We start from the raw sequence: 21668 nt of genomic DNA, 5'->3' as shown, positions 1-21668 counted from the left end.
TGATTGTACTTTTCCTCTTCAGAAAACAAAGTAATCTATATGTCTGTGGCTGGATCAAATATCTAATGTTTGAATTCAAGGGGACAGACACCCTGTCTATAAAAGCAGATGTTTAGGCAATTAGCACATCTGGAGCGTCCAGGTGTGCATTAACACAATGCCACAATGCTTCTAAGAATGGATGTTCTAGCAAATTCTGACCAAAATCAGATGTTGCTCAGATTAATTTTTAAAGCTACATCTCAGACTCTGCCGCATGGAAGCTAAGAAAAATGTTGAGTTAAATCAACAGAATTCTGGCCAACAGCCTCGGTTAGCACAACATAGATTCTGACCTGTGGTTACATAATAAAGTTCTTCTTTATACCACAACTGTTGCTGGAGCGTTAACCACTTTAGACACTGAAAGAATAAGCCTTTTCGCAACGTTTCCAAACATGGCAGCACAGCTTAGGTTTGCAAAGCTGCACCTAAACAAACAAGAAGAAAACCAATATCCTTTGGACAGACAAGGACAAAGTGGAGATGTTTAACCATAGCGCACAACATCAAACCTGGCAAAAACTTACACAGCATATCAGCACAAACACCTGATACAACCGTCAAGCAACGTGGTGAACATGGGAACCTAGACACTTCATCCCCGTTGCCTACTGGTGGTGGTCAGAGGGCCCGGTGGCGCCAGTGTCCGGCAGCCTCGCCTCTGTCAGTGCGCCCCAGGGTGGCTGTGGCTATAATGTAGCTTGCCATCAGAAAAGTAATCCGATTACTTTTTTCAGGTAACGAGTAAGGTAAGGGATTACTATTGCAAAAACGGTAATTAGATTACCGTTACTTTCCCGTAGGAACACTGCGTTACTGCGTTACTAAAACCGTGATTTTGAGAACGTCTCATGACAGTGACGTGACAACAGCTGTGTGCAGATCAACAATGGATCATATATCGAGTGCGGGAGAGAGTATGAGCGTGCAGCGTTTAAAGCGTGGAAGTACTGACCTTATTTTGAGTTTGATTCTGTAAAAAGTGACAAAAACATTAGTGGCCGCTGTGCGTGGGAAGAAAACTTATTTTTACAGCGAAAAAAACCCCTAAACTTCCAAGCAAGCACCGAGTAGCTACTGACATAATGAGAAACTCACAGAGAAACTGCGGTATCCTTCCACTGACCGCTGCACACCTGCACCAGTATAAACCTCCGCCTACTCTACTCCTGCTTTACAGGTGAAAATAGAGCAAAAGGACCGCTAGTCTTTGACTTTATTTATTTTCTGCTGTGTTTTACTTGCATCTGAAAGAGTGAGTGTAAACACAAATATATATATATATATATATATATATATATATATATATATATATATATATATATATGTAGCTGCTGGAATGTGCAGAAAATAGGTTTAAATGTTAAACTAATTTCTTCCAGTCAGAGAATGGTGCATATAATTAAAATTTTGCTTCATGCATAAAGTTAAAAGATTAAAACTAACAAAACAAGTTTTAAAAAGAGACTTTTCCATTTGATTACATTTTGTATGATGGATTATGTAGAAAAAGTAGAATTGGGCTGAAAGATCTATCACTTTATCACCTATTCAGGTTGTAAATCATGTTTTTAAAAAGTAACTAAGTAACTAAGTAACTAAGTAATTAATTACTTTTGAAAATAAGTAATCAGTAAAGTAACGGGATTACTTTTTTGGGGAAGTAATCAGTAATTAATTACTGATTACTTTTTTCAAGTAACTTGACCAAGACTGCTTGCCATCACCAGTGTGTGGATGTGTGTGTGAATGGGTGGATGACTGGATGTGTAAAGCGCTTTGGGGTCCTTAGGGACTAGTAAAGCGCTATACAAATACAGGCCATTTACCTTGCAGTCACTGAGACAACCAGGAACTCCTCTGTGTACCAAAGTACACTAGAGGAAAATGCAAGGCCATCTGTCCAACAGCTGAGTCATGCAATAGGACAGTTATCCCAAGCATGGCAGCAAATTTACAACAGAATGGTTGGAAAGGCTATTGCAATGGGCCAGTCAAAGCCCAGAACTCAACCCAAATTAAATGCTGCGGTAACACCTTAAGAGAGCTATACACAAATGAATGCCCTCAAACCTCAATAAACTGAAGAAATGTTATAAAGAAGAGTGTGCCGAAATTCCTCCAAAACAATATGAAAGACTGATAAAGTCATATTGAAAATTATTATTTCAAGTTATTGCTGCCATAGGCAGTTCTACAAGCTCCAAGTCCTGCGAAAACTTTCTTTTTCAGGACTGTCTCTGTGTAACATACCAAAACATGACTTTTTTTATTCACTTTATTTCTTCAACTTTCTCATGGTTTTGACAGCAGTTAGACAGTCCTTGAAATGTGCTCTTGGATACTAGCAGTAAAAAGGTTGTTATAAATAAGTACAGAGTACTTCATTGTACTTCACTGGCATCACCTACCACCTCTGACTGCAAGTAAACAGAGCCTCTGTCCCTCTTGTCTATTTATGTTATACTTTCATTTAAAAAATGCAAGCAGTAAAAGAATGTCACCGCAGGTCATGTTTTGGTTCAGGAAGTAAATAGAATTCATTGTTTGAGCAAGCAACAGAGAGCGAGAACTCTTTTTACAAGGGAGGACAGTCATTATCTCCACAGATGAAACAGCTCACTTGTCAGGCAACTGCAAACATTAACTGTTTGAACAAACAACAGGCACTGTTGTCCTGCTGAAGACGGTCCAAAGCAAGTGCTAAATGCCAACCAATAACTTCCACACTGACAATCTAAGAATTGGCACTTTTTTATGCAGATCAGGGAATGTCTGATCAAAGAAATACATGAGATCAAGTGTTCCCTCACAGCTTTTGAAATCCACCCGATTGCAGTCAATACTCTAAAACATTAAATTACATATATTACACGACAAAGGTGTTTTTTTGTTTGCGGCTGGCAAGTTGTAACCAGAGCTGAGAAGGACAGATTTTACCTACAGTCAAGGCAGCAGCTGGAGTTCGGATTCACACTCCTCCTTGACTCTGTGCTGAATAAATATTTTATTGTAGCTGAAAAAATAACTTCGGAGTTTTTTGCAGTTTTTGTTAGTGGCTAAAGTGAAGTGCAAGCAAATTACTATCATTGCAGCAGAGGCGTAAGTAATAATGACAGGTGTTAGGGCTCATTCTGTTGTTGGTTATAATGAAGAGAGTGTCAGAAGGTATGCTCAGCAACTTATGTGCAAGAACCTAAATTATTCATCGGAAAGGAATAAAATCACTTCATAACACTGACAACAACAAAGAATAAGAAGTGTCAAGTTTTAGCCCTGTAACCAGATGGCAATGGGTATGACATTTAAATTCTGGATGCCTTTATCATGTAAAATAATCCAGCTATTGTTCTTAGTGCTTTGTGTGTTTAGTTTATTAGGCTTGTATATGTAAATATCAGCAAAAGTACAGATTTTCTTTGCTTAAGTACAAGTAAAGATACCTGTGTTAAAAAAAAATACTCGAGTAAAGAAGTTTCTTCAGTACTTTACTGGAGTAAAAGTGAAGAAGTAGCAGCCCTGAAATGTGCTCAAAGCAAGAAAGTATACAGTAGCTCCTTGAAGGACAGTTCTAGGTAATTGAACCTAGTACTATATTAATGTAATACTAAAATAATATTAGAATACATGAGAATACAATATATAACACACCCGAACCGTGAAATGAGAACAGTCAGGAGTTAAAGCAAGAGGGGAACACTAAGATCTGTGAGGTGCTTCTTAGTCCACAGGCTGTGATCAGCTGACCTGCTGCTATCTATACAACTGAAAACAACAAGATGTCAGCAGATGTTTCACAGCTATCATGGCTGATTTCCATCCTCACACTGACAGTACACTGTCTTTAGACTAGACTGTATACAGTTAGTTTTAACTTGGAAGTGAATGAATCTAAGCAGCAGCATCTTAAATGCAACTTCTCTGCTACACTTAATGTAAACCTAAATCTGAGCCTGAGCACCACAGCCGCTGTGCACCAGTCACACAAACTGCTCTAATGCAAGCTAACCTGTTTATCCTGCACAAAACTAACCAGAATTGTCATGTAAAATTTGAATAACATAAAGCTAGTATACTCAGTTTGGTTAGCAGGATGTCTCAAAAAATGAAAATACGTAATATATTAGAACACATCATATTTAGATCCAATATGTGATTAAAACGATGACATTACATTTGCAGTTTATCAAGTGTCACTCAGCTGTCCTTACCTTTAAATAAAATCTCTCTTCTTCCTCTCCTGTTCTGCCTTCCTACATCGTTCTTTGAGTGAAGTTGGCTCTCGTTTGTTAATGTTTGTTAATCTGATAGAAAGTTTGAATATGAAATTACCTGCCACTTAAAAAAAACCTCACTAACTTCAGGCCTCCTCTTCTGGAGTGCTAGCTTGACACTGAAAACACACATGTGAACACATTGTCCACTCTTCTAAAAATTTAAGCATCATTCTCATCTAATACCAGTTTTCACTACATAATGCTTTTCTTTTCTTTTTTTTCTTTTTAACACTTTTACACTGTCTGCCTATTATTTTTAAATTTAAACTTAAAGAACTAGATGACATTGGTCCCTTATGTGCGAAAGTGTTTAGTTAGATTGATAAACAGGCCTCTGCTGGTTATTCCAAGATCTCCTAAATCTTCCCATTGAAATCAGAATGCCAATATCTGTATTTATCTGTTTGTTAGCAGTCTAGCATCCACAGTTTTCAAGATATCATTTTCAATTTTTGTGTGATGGTAGATACCAATAACAGCTCTGGCCGATTTAATTTGTGAAAATCTGTAAAACCTGATGTGTTCATAGGTTGTCTCAAGGTCAAAGATGACCTTTAAAAAAATTTCAAGAAACCATATGGAGTAATATATCATATGCAAGGGTATGAAGACAGCTTTTTCAGTACAGTGCCCTGAGACATCACAATGACACCATAAATTGTGCAAAATCACACAGCAAACTTTAAACTTTAAATTCAAACTTAAACTTTAAACTCTTTAAAGCAACTTTAAAGCAATAAATCAGTCATTATGAGACATAAGCACTTTCTTTATTTGAGCTCTTTAACCTCCTTGGACCTGGCGTCCACATATGTGGACATCACATTATTTAGACCAAAATACGAAATTTTGCTCTACAAGGGCCTGAGATCCACTTACGAGGACATTATACTGCTACTGTTCTACCGAAATTTTAAATGAATATCCTCATATGTGGCTCTCATTTTTCTTAGAAACAAAAATCAGGTAAAAAAAAATAAATCTGGTAATTCTTTGTTTTTACATTAATTGGGCCCTAATATGCCCAAATATCAAAGAGAAATCAAAAATGCATGCCGTGGAAGAGTTTGGGTCTTAGGAGGTTAAATACAACAGTATATGACATCTCAATTACACAAAAAGATGAATATACTTCACTAGATTTCCATATTAACGATACTGACATCAGCATAAAACGTCAACATCTGGAGTAGCTCTTGCCCTTAACAGGGAGTTGCGCTCTCAGAGTGCTGTTTTTTAATGTGTAATTAGTTCTTTCGATTAATAATATTTTAAAAATTTCTTTGTGTGAAGCACTTTATACCCTGGTTAATAAAAGTTCTATTTATGTCCAGTAACTCCAGTTCCTCTATTTGTGTTTGTGCATTACATGGCAATTATTTTCTATAATCTTTATGAAGCTTGCGATGGAAAGCAGTAGCTCAGAAGTGGAGGGTGCTGCACATTCAGCTTCTGGGCGACCAGTTGGTTCCCTCAATTACTTGGAACTGGTTCCAGACCAGTTCGGTGCATTGACTTACAAACCACTCATTTTTTTTCTGGTTTTTGTCCTATACGCTGTGTGACTGATACCTTGTACTAGAACAAAGGGGTTTAATCTCATCAGTATCCTTCTCACTGATGTAGTGAATAACCAAGGTGCTAGCATCCTATGGACACTGTCTATTTACTGTCATGGCAAATAATTTTAAATATATAAATAAAATATATATAAATATATAAATAAACAAATTATTAAAAATGGGATACTGATCTCCTATAAAGACATCATTTCAACTGAACTTTAAAGATAATAAGGTGAAGATCACTTTATTCTCAGAAATTGTGGTCCATTTTTCTTTTTCTTTCTGCCTCAGTTGGACACCTCTTCTGTCGCCTTTCTAACTCTGATCTCGTGTGTGTGATACTCCCAAGTTGGGTGGGGGTAATTGATATGTTGCCTTGTGCCATTGCATAGTCTCCATGTGAAGACACGCAACACTACAGTTCAACTAGAAATCATTCAGCAGCAGCAGTAGGCGGGAAAGAGACGACCTTCTCACGCTGCGCTCTCGAGCTGAGTGAAGGGAATAAGAATCAAATTTGCACCACTGAACCTGCGCGACCACTGAGACTGCAATCCCTCTTCCCTACATGATAACAAGAGTTTTTGTGGACCAGTGGAACGGCATGTTATGTTTATCTTTTAGCTTGTCTTCAGAGGCATGGGTAAGTAATAGCTGTTAAATCACAAGAAAGCAGCACGTTTGGCTTTGCCTTTTAGCAGTAGAGGCAGCAGGGGTGTTTGTCAAAGCCACCCTCCTGATGGTGCTTCACAAAGGCACAGATGATTAAACTGTATAGTTCTGTGGCTGTAGCTCAGGAGGTAGAGCAGGTCACCTACTGATCGGAAGGTTGGAGGTTCGATCCCAGGCTCCTCCAGTCTGCATGCCAAGTATCCTTGGGCAAGATACTAACCCCAAGTTGCTCTCCGATGCGTCCATCGGAGTATGAATGTGTGTGAGTGTAGTTAGATAGCACTCAGTATAGAGATAGTGCTTGTGAGAATGGGTGTGACTGGGTGAATGTGGCATGTTGTATAGAGCGCTTTGAGTACTCCGGGAGAGTAGAAAAGCGCTATATAAGAATCAGTCCATTTACCATTTACCATTTGTACTTAGAGCAGATATGGAGATAGGATGAAAACACGGTTTACTTTTGAGGCATATACCTAATGATGCTGTCAAGAGCAATTTACAGCAATTGCCAACTAAATTGCATCCATTATCCCTTATAGCATTTTCATAAGTATTTTCCAATATGTCCCTTGTTTAAAAATATCTAAGGGATATAATTAAATTTTAGTGTCTCTTTTAGTGTATGCGAGTCTCTTGTGCCCGTTTATTCTTTCCACATGTGAGTCATTGCTAAGTAATCCATAGATATTAGCACTCAATATAGCATCCTACAACCTGTAAATATTCATATCTGTTTAACTGGCAGATTAGAGTGGAGTAGAGTGGTGGATTTTTTCATATTAACTTAAAAAAAAGTTTTGACATTAACTTAGGCAACGGTGAGTAACTCAAGGGAATCTTTATTAAGAAGCTCCATTACTATATTCAGGCACAGCTCAGAAACAGTCATTTAAATTTTTTCACTTGCAGATTCGAATAAATTTTTTACCCCTAGTGGTGCTGACTTCTCTCTTTTATGCTTTTCCCACTTCCCCTTAAGCTAAAATTGTTTGCTTATATGGAGAAATGGGGGCATGGCAGTATTCAGATTACAGGTAGAATATGTTTAGAAGTTAGAAAGGTAACATACAGATGGTTCACAAAGGCCAACTAAATTGGCCAGTGCAGACATTTCATAAACGTGATGGTAATTTTGCCCGTGCACTGCAAGGTAATTATTTCTCCACACATATGGTATCAAACCATGCCTAATGTGCCGATGCCCTAAATCATCTTCCTAAACCCCTTTGCCCCATGTGGAGATGTTCCAAGCGCCGTTTTTATTAGTTGTCTTGTTGCTGTGCTACTCCTATCCCAAATTCTCAGCCTCAGCAAGAGGTCATCCAAAATTTCTGGCAACTACCCTTGACCTGTCCAGCTTTGGTGTATTTATCAGGAGTTTATGCTCCTGGTGGCATAACTGTCTGGGTCACAGTGCTGAAGCACACAGGTCACCACAACATAACTAAAAAGGACCAAATGCTCCCACATAGCATAAAAGAAAAGAAGTTAAAGAAAGATGTGATTTTAGGGTCATGGTCATGCTTGGTCAGATTTTCTGCTACACTGTATGGGCCCATGATGCAAAAACTAAATACAATGGAATATTAAATAAAAACATTTTAAAAAACAGCTCAGACCATAGACTATAATAAATAAACTCTGTTTTGGTTGGAAATGCAGTCAGAACATTAAAAGCAAACTATTAGACATGAACAAAATAATTTAGAATTACAACCAGGCAGTGTTAAATAATCTCAGAGAATATGCTCTAAAAACATAATATAAATGCACATTAGGTGTGCAGTATAATTTACCATGATATCGCACCACAGGAAAAAGTGAACCTTCTGTAAATTAGTGAATTAGGTTATAAATTAGATTAAAATAAAAAAAGAGAGATGCTTTTATAAGGTTATAGCTGTATAAACACTACAGGTAGATCATTTTAGTCCTTTGGCGAGTGGCTGCTATGCAACATATTGAAACCATAGTATGTGATGTAGATAAGAACCTTCAGGAGTCTAATATGTGTGGCAAGTTTTGGTGCTAAGCTCCTGATCATGTGGAAAAAGTTTACAGACAGACAAACAGACATAGATTTGGTGTAGTATGGTAAAATATGTTGCAGACTCTACGTCATCCCTGTGTCTAATGTTTTCCTTTTTGCGAATTTTTGTTCCGTGTCATGTAAGGATAACAGTGCACTATTGCAGAACAAACATCAGGTCAGTCTGGATAAACTGTTATATTGTTATGCATTGAAAAGATTGCACACACACACATACATGCAGACAAACTGTGTCCACTGTTTCAGAGCAGGAGTTATTATCATTTTCACAGTAGCAGTACCTCAGTGGCTTTTTAAGTTCAGCAAAATGTCACTACACTTTGTCTCACTGCTCAATTGTGATGCCCCTCCAACAGTCTTGGAGGCAATCCAGCCCTATGTTAGAGGGACACTGCCTGACATGAGAGGGTTGTCAGCTAGTGCAGCACTCTGGCTCTATGATTCTCTCTCTTCCATCCACCTGGCATTAACCTTCCTTTGTGTTTGCACCTTCAATGACCACACAGAGCATATGACACACATCGATCATCCGCTTGCATTGCAAATATTGTTGACCTTCACACTTAATCTGTTTAGTTTAGTTCAGTTTCACTAAATTCCATTTTATTTTTGTACATCTCTTGTGTGCACCTCCACTTCTAACTGTTCTTGTGCCAGTTTATGACAGTAAACAGTGAAGAGATTCAAAGTCAGTGATAATCCCGATTTTATTAAGTCAGTTCAAGCTAAACACCAGGTTTACGTGTTTTTTCTATTTGCATCTTTAGGCTACAAATATTTTTTTATGCATTTTGCTATTACTGTTGCATATTTTAAACTGAAAAATGGAAATAAAATTTTAAACAGGGTATTTTAAAAATTATTATGATCATATCTTAAACTGTGTATATCTTAAGTGAATTGAGTTGTAAAGGAACATTACGTGTTTTTAATGTCTTACCAAGACAAATCTATCCACTTTATGCATTTCAACCGCAGTGTCTTTGATTTTACTCTTCCTGAGAAAAATATATTTCCAAGTTTTTCTGCAGATGATGTAAAACAGTCTGTGTGTATCTTGCAGTTTAAGGCAAAACTCAAAAATAACAGTAACAATGCTCTGCAAACGGCATCCTGCAGACACAGAAATGTGCTTTGCAGTGGCACTGGCTCAAACCGATTTGGAACTACTGAGGCTTCTGGTTTATCCCACTTCAGTAGGCAGCCATCCAGAAAGAGAGTGCCTTTATACACAGCAGTCGACTGTGAGGTTCGTAGGCGGGAAGGAGCAGACACATTGGGTTTAATAAATACACACAGAGATGCTTGAAAAACCAGTAGACCCACATAAAGCATCCTAAAACCCAAAATAGGAAAAAAAAAAAATAGTCCACTATAGTTTTAAAATAATTCAAAGTTACATTATTCGTCAGTCTATTCTGGACTTCACAGGTTTTAGAAAGCAGTGTTTGAAAGCAGAAAAGCTTTACAATCCTCTGTAATGCTTCTTTAGAATCAAAGCAACCAACTGCGATAAGAGCTGTTGATTGTAAGTACTCCAAAAGTGAGTGAGTGCTAAATCCTTCTTTAATCTCTTTTACGAGTTACATTTACTACATTTATTTTTATTTCATTTTTAGTCAGAAATCAAAGCTGACTTTGATTATCGTTGAGAAGACACAAAATGCCAGATGTTTCGGCCTTTTTGGTGATTGTTTGATTTTCCCACCATGGCAATGCTGTTTTAATCAAAAACTCTTTCAGAATTAGTGAATTGGTTGCTGTCAGTACCTGGCATTCAGTCCTCAGACAAAGTTTGATTATGATCCAATACCTGAAAACCTGTCATCTGTGCTTTGTATTGGTTATTCATCAATGTTAGCACTATAACATGATAACATGGTAAATGATGTACCTGCTAGGCATCTGCATGTTATATTGTCACTCTGAACATTAAAAACATCTGAGCTCAGTCACGGAGCTGCAAGCAAGTGCGTGAACTTCAAATCACTGACATTTTCTCTGTCTGTTCTATGAGCTATTTTAAGAGCATACATGTGCAGACCACCTACTGACATGTTTATCAGCGTGCAGCCCACGTACCAAACATACCCGTGCATAATTCAACTTTTGTCACCCGAGCAAAATGCCAGATATTTTTATGAACTCAACTACTTGTTAATGTGATATAGAAACCAAATAAATCTGGTACATATAAATGGTCTGCACTAAAAAAAAATCACTGTTATCGCGTCAGTCAATTTTCTGATTGCTTTTTGGCAATTAATGACAGAAAGCTTGTATCATATTAAAGTACCACAGTGATCCTTCCGATGAATGCACCCCAAAGGTAATTGCATTTTATGATCTCCTCCACCCTTATCCTGTAGATAAGATAGGTATGAAGAAAGTGCACCTCCTATTTTTTCATTCTATGTCCTTGTTTACTTTAGCTAATCGACTTTGAGCTTGTTTTCTTTCATATCCTAATAAATAATATGTTAATCCAGCTGGGACAGCAGGGTGGAAATGAGCACTGAAAGAAATTAGCAAATGACATTTTAACAAGGATGTCTGTGGTGATATAATGGGGCCTAATGAAAGTAATGTTTTCATTGATGTGCTGACAGCATGGCATTCTCCCAGCTGTACCCCTGCCTTTGCCTTGTGGGATGTGTATAACAGAAAATAGAAGAGGACAGACTATGAAAACATAGACCTGTTTGTCAATATAAATTTGTGTGTGTATATGCACAAACGTGCCCTTCAACTAATGGCAAGAGATGATGCAGTTTAGGCAAATTATACTACATGAATAAAGATACATATGTCAAAGCTGATTGCTAGAATTATAAGTCACACGTCAGATGCTTTCTGAGACCAAGTATTTAGTGCAACCTACTTCTTAAAACATTTTGGAGAAGTCTGTTGGAAAACAAATCCCCGTGAAGTATGTGGTCCTGATAGCTTGTTGATGCAGTGAATATTTGTGGGTGGTGAAGTGGCCACAGTTGATTGCGGCAAATTGTATTTGCAGTGAAGTGGGAAAAGCTCTATTGGCTTTACTCATTTGGCAGCTTATGTAAAACTAAACATTCTGCACTGCCAGTTTGACATCCAAACTTGCAACATTTTTTAATCTCAGTGTTCATAAAAAATGCCTTTTGGTGTTGCTGTTCCATCTTTTTAAGAATCTTTCAGATTGTTGATTTGGCCAGTGCCATAGTTTTTACTGTCTTGCTGATATTTTGGTTTTTCAGCCTATGATGGCGTCCTCCGCCTGCATCGATTGCACTTCGGACCTCATATTAAAAGTTCAAGTGAACAGCTACAAAAATGCAAATTCAACACTTCAAATCAACTCGAGACTTTATCTACTTAATCTGTCATGCAATGACGAGGGAACAGCCCTCTCATGTACACGACACTGCTTGTCAGTCACTTGTCTAATTATTCTTGAGCCTTGGAAAATGAGGCACTTTGGTATGGAAGTGTCCAGTAAATTCTTCACAAATTAGTGAATGTACTTCAAACCGAGAATCATGAGTTAAAAATGAACCTCGAAGTCCACACTTCGATTAGTAACATTTGGCTGTACAATGGGAGTTAGTGATGGACAGTGTTAGGTAAAACTTACAACATACAAAGTAAAGCATTTATGTAATCACATTAAATTTTCAGCAGTAATGTAATGCATTCAGTAATTGCTTCACAATTACAATTGTGTTGCTATCTGCGTTACAAAGGCGCTGCAGTTAGCTGCACACTGGGCAAATAGAAAGAATCTCTGCATACAACACAAACAAGAACCCAGAGTGATGATAAAGCTGAGTGGAAGCCCACCCCAGCCCAGCGGCCAGATCCCGGAGTCTGATCTTCAACAGGAAACAAATCCAGTGATGAGCAGTCAGGCCTACAGCCTCTGTTTCTACCGATTCATGTTTCTACACTAGAATCACTGTGGTGATTGCTTTAAAGTCTCTTTGGGCTGGTTTTCAATTTTGCCTTGTGTTGTCAGCTTTGTTCAAATGTAAATCCTAAAAATAAGATTGTATGTGTGTCCTCATTAAAATATAGATTTGTGGTGGTGTGTGGGACTTTAGACTTACAGGTTTATATTGTAATTATGTGCATTTTAGGTTAATTTATGGAGTAACAAGAAACTAATGTAACACGTGGTGTAACAAATTGTTTTCTCCATAAAGTAATTAAGTAACTGCATTACTTTTAAGAAAAGTAGCAAATAATGTGTAATGCCATTTTTTGAGTAACGATCCCAGCACTGGTGATGATGAGATAGAATATTTTTTACATCCACATTTGATTGTACATCATTGTATAGTAAATACATCAATGTACCACATTAGTCCAGTGTGCTGTAGTGATATAAAGAACCTTAATGTGATCATCTTGCCTACAGCGTAGCAGGCTCACCTGTCTCAGGACAGGGGCCACCTATTGGATGATGGTATGCAGTCCTGTGATTTGGGAAAAGACATATCTTGTTTACATTGAGGCCACAATGTGGCCCTAGCCGTGGCAGGGAAGAGAGAGTGCTGTAGCCGTGTGTCTCTCCAGCCTACCTGGTGAGGATAAGCAGGTCATTACAGAGTCCCCATACAAGCCATCTCTGGCTACGAGTTGTCTGCTGTGCAGCTGGCTAGTGACCAGAGAAAGAAGCAAACCGAGGCTTCTGACCTCTGTCATCCACCCAAAGTTATGGAAACGCCAGCCATCGCCAACCGACACAAAATGATTTTGTCAGGGTTAGGTTGGAACTTTTTTCACATTTAACTTAATTATGTAAATTTAGTTAAGTAATATGGCCTTGTCTTCTTAAAACAGATTTTTCATACTCCCACAGTATGTGTTGTTTCAAAAAAGGTGTATACAGGTTGCTTAAGAAAATTAACAAATGCTTAATATGGACATATTCACGCATTGTTATATAAAGCACATCATTCTTTCATCATTAGACATCTGTGATGACACTCGGGTCACTTTAATGGACTGGGTGGAAGTGTTAGAGGGTGATGAAGGGACCAAAGTGGTGATGCAGACTGAGATAAAAAATAAAAAAAAACAGCACATATAAGGAAAGCATCAGCAGACAGAGAAGAAATAAAAAGACTTATAGAAGGATATCGTGCAGAAAGCAAACATAAATTATAACTTCTATATCGCAACTAATCGAACATAGATACAGGACTTTCTGTCTCAGTGTACCTGAAATAGCAGGACATATTTTCAAATCTGCTCTCTCTGGTCTGACAGAGAAACAAGGAACAACTACCAAGAGGACAGCAGAGAAGACTGAGGCAGGGAAGATTTGTGTCCTCTAATGGATTTTATGGGAAAAAATGCATTTGGGGCACACTGCAGTATAGCACTTAGACATCCCCAAAGATTTGCACAGTGATGCAGGTAAGCTCAGAAGGTCTGACAAAAATTGAAACTCTTGACTTGCTCCTGCTTTCTGCATCCACAAGAAATGGAGTCGTGTTAGTTTTGCCAGAAAAGGACAAGAAAGAAAATTTATTTGAAATCTTACATAATTGTCAGAAATATTAGTCTAATAAAAATCTATGAAATGAGCTGTAATTACTTATCTGGTTAAGTTGCAAAATATTAATATATCTTTCTACAATATTCCTAAAAAATCCACACCAAGATGCTCAGATAAATATGGTAAATTTCATATTAAATTCGACTCCCTCAACATTGAAATGAGAAAAGAAAGCATCAAACACCCTGAGATCTCCTTGCACTTCTTTTAATCATCTCATTGGTTCTCAAAGTGTTAAGTGGGAGGATGTCGATAATTGATGATGATGTTGTCTCTAGACAGGAACTCACCATAGCAGTTGAAACAACCGTGTCTAAAAAGTGAGGATAAAGTGGTACTTAAGTACCCCTGGATTTGTCAGACACTCTCCAACAAAAGCACTCAGAGCTGCCAAAAAGAAAAGTCTTGTTCCATCTCCGCAGCAGAATTTGACTAGTTGGATGATGACTGCGTAGCAGCCAAGAAAAGCTGTGACGCGTCTCCCTGTCAGGATCATCACATCCACATGTTTCAGCTCTGACATCTCAGCATAAGCAGGTGTAATCTTCAAAGTGAACCCTGCTGCAATTACACCCAGCGAGTGTTTTAGCATGTCAGCAAGAAAAAGAAAGTGAAAGTTTGACTTTCAGTGCTGGCTAAAGTGCTCTGTGAAGTTTTAAGAGCATATTTTCAGCAGCTGAGCAAACTAATTACAATTCATTTTTAGCTGTTTGCTACCAAAGGTGTGACATCTACATGGTGGGTTCTAAAGAATGTGTATCACCAAGATGACAAACGGTTTACTTTGTTTATTTAATTTAGTGAAACTCCAAAACTCAACACATATGTACGCCATAAATAGATATAACGCATCACAAATGCTAATTGCTGTATCAACTGCAGTCTAGTGTTAAATGCAAAGCTGGGTGCTATGTTACAGTAAGTAGATATGACTTACATGGGCTTCATCTGCCAACTAGGAAGCCATTTCTTCCCTACAAACCATTCTGCTGTGTTGCTTATCATGTTCTCACCTTCTGCAAAATCGAGGAACATATGCGGTATGTTTATATTTAGGTTTTATTGTAAATTGCATTTGGCAAAAGGCAAAAGGTAAAAAAGGTAACAAGAAGCACTCTAAGAGCACAAACCCCCCAAACAGATTCATCTCAGGGTGCAGTACTGGATGTTCTGTATTTTCATTTTGACTTTGAAGCATACTTTAAGAAGTTAGTTTAGTAAAAACAATTGCAACATGCAGATTTTTGTTATTTGCCCAGTTAAAACCCATTTTAACATACAGTAGTACAATTCCTTTTAATATTTTTAACATATAAACGTCATAAATAAAGTGGAAAAAAGTTTTCAGTGAATTACTTATGTTCACATATTGTACATGTATTCACATTTTTATGTATTTAAAAGGTTATGTACCTAACAAAGCCATAATACAATAATGTATTTACAATCCCCATATATCATTCCCTATTTACTGTAAGTATATGTTGTCAATACAAACAACAGCAGTAAAACAAATAGCTTTATATAGCCTTATTACAACTTCAATATAAATCTACTGACCTTCTAATTTCGTCAGAATTAATTCGAAACTTTTTGAACTGTCGTGTTTACAGAAAGAACTATGACACACATGCACACACACTACCAAATCATAACATCCTTGGTGAATGTAATAAATGGTATTCTCAAAATGTTGTTGACAACAGGAGGTCACCGACAGGGATTACTGCATTCTTCCCAAGATATGCATGTAATACACCATTTGTGCTCCAGTGACAGAACTAAATTGGAAAAGATACAAGAGTTAGATTTGTCTGGCATATGTTAGCTATCAGTGTCAGCTGATGTTAATTCATTAAACTAATGTTCTATATTCAGTGCTCAACAGATGCTAAAGTGGAAATTGCATGTTAACATATAAACTTGTTCTTTAAAAGCTAACCATTCACAGGTATAGCCACATATTGTTTCCATTTTCCATGAAATTGGATGTCAAATTCCGTATTCAAGTTTATTATTAACAGGACGTTTGCATTAGTTGATGGACAGCATATCATATCTGCCTGAAATGACTTCATTAAATGTTGTCATGATTCATTTAGAGGACTCTGACAGGACAGACTGGACAGGTGTCATGTACAAGCAATGACATGAACACCTAATTCCGTGCTAGCGCTTGGCTGATTATACCTCAATCAGAGTATGTTTATTTGCACAATGTCATTATTTACTATCCATTTAACTAGTGTGTTATACACTACATCCTTTTTTTTAATGATAATTTGCTTCTATTGTAAAGTCTGTTTTGTTTGCTGCAATTTCCCCACACAAGCTTTCATTCAGCAATCTAACAATCCCCAACATTGTTTTGTCATTAAATATAATAGCAAAAATATAAAAGCATAAGAACCTTTGTGTTGAAAAGCAGCTGGAAAGGGACTGAATGACAGCGAGCAAGAGTGAGAGGACAATGCCCACCTCAAGAAAAGGATGCAGTTGGCTGGGGAAGGACAGAGCTGCTTACCAGGGTGGTTAATGTTAGAAGAAGAATGTGTGCTGACAAGATAAATAGGTAACTGAGAGTCCTGGGTTGGGGTTGCAAGTGCTACGTTGAAGACAGATTAGATGTGTCACTAGAGCCAAAGAACATTGTAGTGACAATGTCAAGAAATAACACTGACAGTGAGCAGTACTAAGCTTTAAATGTGACAGCACTTTAACCTCCTCACTCAGAGTTCCAGTAAAGAAATTGGAGGAGTTAAATCATGTGTTTGAACTGTCCTCACCCAAAGTTAGTTGATCAATTTAACAATGTCTGCAAACAGCAAAGTCAGTCAGTCCGCTTCCTTGTTTCAGAATTAAATGTAGCAACACTTGATGGATAAATAAATAAATAAACATAATGGCAAGCTTATAGTCCCAGCTCTGCCTTTCACCCTTTGACAGCTAGAACAGCATATATCCCCCCTGAACTGGAGAAGTAAATGAATGGATGGATCAGAGAGGATCAAGCTTATCCGTTTATGATTTCAGCTTTTTGTGCACAACCATCAGGTCAGCATTTGTGGTTTGAGTAAGACTTATTGAGAATATGGAATATGGATAGCCTTAAAGTAACCTAGTAACATGGTAAAGTAAGAAGGTGACAAAAGTTAACGTTATTTGTTTACCATGAAAAATGTGAAGGGCAACTTCCAGAGCTGAAGGACGAAGACAACATGGAAGTGCAGCTCCTCTCTGTGGCACTGGAGGCTGTCAGACCAATTTTACCATTTTTTTTAAACTTCGCCACCTGGATACTGTAGTGGCAATGGTTGTTTTGATTGAAAGAGGCTGCTGGAGCCCATCAGTTTGCTACGTTGAGTTATTAAGCTGTCTCTTTTCATGTGATTTGCAATTTCTGTAGTTTTTTTAATCTTATATCTAACAAATAACATGACTTGTTCTGTGGTACAAAGTCTCAATTAGCGCTTAGAATCTGGCTTTAGCTGGCCAATACGTGTGGCTGTGTGTTCCAACCCACAGTTTGCAAACAACATAGTAAACATTAGCTGATAACTTGCTGGCAACATGGCAACATGACAAAATGCTAACATTGACTGTTATTGTAAGCATGTACCACACTGGCCATAGCATTAAGTTTTTTTGTTCTTAAAAACCTCAGGTCTATTTCTGAAAATCTGTTTACTGACTACTTAAAATTTATGTGTCGAATTGATCTTACTCTCCTACTCTCTAGCTTTTAATGAACTCTCTCTACCTTGAGCACAACTGTGCCATAAATATTGAGCCTTATTTTTGGTTCTTGCAAATTTGACCACAGTCCTCCTTCATAAACCTTACCAGGCCGCCGCACTATGGGCCTAGACAGAGAAAATGTTAGCACTTTGTAAGTGGAAAAACAAAACGAAATTTGGTTTTATTGGTTCACTGATGTGAAGACAGGCAGTCAAAAGAGTACCTCAGTATAGCAAGAATGCTCAGATCAAAACGTACCGAGTAGACTACAAAAGAGCGTTGGTCGTGCTCGATGCACCTTTTCTTTAGATTTGACCTCTGTAATTGAATTTGAACAAAGATAATCCATGTTGTCCAGCCTGCCATGTAATTACAACAGCTTATGATCTCTCTGGATAGTTTCCAGGAAGAGGATGTGTCAGCTTATACTCCGTTTGAATAAAGCAGTCAATAACTCATCAACAGTGGCGAGTGAATGAGTGAACACGGCAGCATGTTCTTTCTTACAGACACTCCTTACTCACAAATTATACACTGCCTCACACACACACGTGCGCACACACAACTAGATACATGGGAGAGGCTTCAAAATGCTCAAGCACACATGCAGCTACTGCATTGCATGTACACAGGAAACATGAATAATCTCAGAATTATTATTATTATTATTAAAAACAACTAGTGGCTACTTGATCCACAGACACTAGCTCATACTCAAAAGACATCTACACAGCAATGTGTGCTGTGTAGTACAAAAGAGTCACAACCAAAGGAGAAAAAAATGTTCTATTGACTTTTAATTTAAATTTACATGAAAATGACACAAAAAGTCTCTAAAAGCTTCTTCAAACAAAGTTCTTTACACATAAGTTCTTTAAATGACATTTAGAAGGTAAATAATGATTTTATTCAACGCTGAAATACATTAAATGTGTTACCTTTGTTATTCATTTGTGTGAAGAATGACAACATATTCTCTTACTTTTCTGCATATATTCACACATCCCTCATCACCATTTTTAATATGTAAACTGTTTTCTCTTTTTTTTTTAAATACATTTTTATGACCTGTAGCTCCATTTACGTTAGCTTTGAAAAATGACACGGAAGAAAATTGATAATTGCTTTTGCTTTTTATTGGAATAACTGTGCTAAATGTTGCTAAATTGTGGACCTCTGATCAGACAAAAACACACAATTTAAGACGAGGAAACTGTTAGCTTGCAAAATATATGAATTCATCACATAAATATTCAAGAAATTAGCTGCACCACTGATCATCACTGATCCCTATTAGCCCAGTAAATTTATTCAGTAATTTATCACTGACATTTTATGTTATGTTGATAAAATGTTTATATCTTATACCTTTATATAGTGGGTATTAGAACACTGTCATGCTCTTTGTTAAATCCACAATTGAATTCAAAATCCTGCTCCTCACATACAAGGTCTTCAATAATCCAGCCCCATCTTATCTTAATGATCTTGTAGTACCATATCACCCCATTAGAGCATGTCACTCTTCCACTGCAGGCTAACTTGTTGTTTCAAGAGGATTTAAAAGTAGATTCGGAGTCAGAGCCTTCAGTTTTCAAGTCCCTCTTCTATGGAACCAGCTTCCAGTTTGGATTTGGGAGACAGACACTATCTCTACTTTTAAGATTAGGCTTAAACTTTCTTTTTTGTTAAAACATATAATTAGGGCTGGATCAGGGGACCCTGAATCCTCCCTTAGTTATGCTACAATAGGTGTAGGCTGCTGGGGGGCTCCTTTCTCACTAACTATGTGTTAATAGACCTCTCTGCATTGAATCATACTTGTTATTAATCTCTGGCTCTCTTCCACAGCATGTCTTTTATCCTGTCTTCCTTCTCTCACCCCAACCAGGTCGCAAGCAGATGGCCGCCCCTCCCTGAGCCTGGTTCTGCTGGTTTGTTTCCGTTAAAAGGGAGTTTTTCCTTCCCACTGTCGCCAAAGTGCTTGCTCAAGGGGGTCATATGATTGTTGGGCTTTTCTCTGTATGTATTATTGTAGGGTCTACCTAACAATATAAAGCTCCTTGAGGAGACTGTTGTTGGTGCTGTATAAATAACACTGAATTGAATAAAAACTGATAAATCTTCTTGGCTTTATTGAAACTGATAAAAACACAGCTTTGAGATGCACACAGGACTACTCTGAATCCTTTTACAGAAGCAACTAAATCTATATACATGTATATGGTATGGTTTTGTTCTGTCCTGAGACCCCTCTGTTCTCACATTGTCATACTAGGGAAGCCCAACAGCAATAAGAACCATGTACAGAAGAGTGAAGGCACCAGTGACAACTTATATGGCTCTAAGTTACACATATCTGAAAAGATAAGGCTAGGGTGAAATTTTGGTGTAAAAGAACTGACGATGCACAACAGTTGTAGGCACCTTAAACTTCTAATCCCAAAAGCTTGCATACTGTGTAAAATTTGAATGTAATGATTTGCAAATGTTATAAAAACATACTTAGAATAGAACTTAGAAAACACATAAAATGTTTAAATTGAGAAAATATATTGTTTTAAGAAACGACTAGCTTGTTTTGATCAACACATCCCAAAAGAGTTGGGACAGGGCCGGTGTTTCGCACTCTTCTTGTAACATTCTGTCGACATCAGTTATGTGTTTTTAATATTTTCTTTTACAAAATTGAAGCTCTACCGCACAGAGGAAGAACACAAATCAGGTTTTGAAATTCATTAATAATCTCATCCTTTGAGATTATGTCTCCAGTGAGCAACATTAAATTTGAATCATTTTCAAAAACAGAAGCATTTTTATTTTATTCAATCATTTTCTTTTTCTTTTTAAATTTCCACTCCTTTCACAACAAAGACTAAATACAGGTGTCATTTGCGTTGTCTAGGGGATGAATGATGAATGCAGTTCAGTTGCTAACCAATTTTCCTCCTCCGTTGGCTTCTTCGGGCATTTAACGGTTTGACTGAGTGATGTATGTCCTGAGTGTGTCACACCAATTCCTGCTGCTGCTCACAGGATTTTCAAGACAAGGAAATGCTGCAAAAACATGGTGAAAGCAATTTGTTTATCAAAAGGCAAAGGCGACGGGGAAAAACAATTCACCGCTTGTCAGAAATTAAGTCGTAAATATTGTAAGACACAATCATAGACAGACTGATGTAACCCTGTCAATGTGTGCATAACCTTTACAACCGGAGATTTTATGGTATGTTTACCAAATTGCATAATAATAATATAATATATTATAAATATAATAATAATGCTGTGTTCCTACTTAAAAGGAAATGTGTCAACTTCACTGTCATAAAGCATAAAATGAAAAGAACACACTGTTTACTCAGAGGTTGTGTAGAGTTGATACTTTATTCTGTTATTTACCTCTAGCAACCTTCTGTATCTCAGTCACACTGGATGACCATGGAACGATAAAGAAGCATTATTTACTATATTTTTAATTACTCTACATTTTCTCACAGATATTGAAACTCATTAACTTGCACTATTGACCTACTATGAGCCAATATAATATTTTTATATGCAGACTAACCACATTGTGCAATTACTTTCAGACAAAATACAAACATAGAGCTACACCAAAGTTTGCATCAAATTCAAAACGAGTATTACTTAAAAAAAGAAGAAGAAGAAGAAGAAGAATTTGTCTTACTGTCATAATGTATTTATGTTTTCACTGTGGGTATGAATAATTTGTAAAATATTATAATTTTATTTACATTTTATAGAATCGCCAAATGTTT

At 37.2% G+C, this 21668-nt stretch overlaps 1 long non-coding RNA gene across 1 annotated transcript in view; it reads right to left on the bottom strand.

Moving 5' to 3' along the window:
* Positions 1 to 1752: 1752 nt before the first annotated feature.
* LOC146510250 (uncharacterized) overlaps positions 1753 to 21668 on the bottom strand; it is a 100080-nt gene continuing 80164 nt past the window's right edge. The window contains exons 2-3 of the long non-coding RNA XR_014876521.1: positions 6960 to 20946; positions 1753 to 6654 (exon numbers count right to left, since the gene is read on the bottom strand). This is a non-coding gene — a long non-coding RNA (uncharacterized LOC146510250). The remainder of the gene's footprint in view (positions 6655 to 6959; positions 20947 to 21668) is intronic.

Source organism: Neolamprologus multifasciatus, chromosome 10, assembly GCF_963576455.1.
Source record: "Neolamprologus multifasciatus chromosome 10, fNeoMul1.2, whole genome shotgun sequence".
NCBI classification, from domain to species: Eukaryota; Metazoa; Chordata; class Actinopteri; order Cichliformes; family Cichlidae; genus Neolamprologus; species Neolamprologus multifasciatus.
This window is presented reverse-complemented; position numbering and strand designations above follow the sequence as displayed.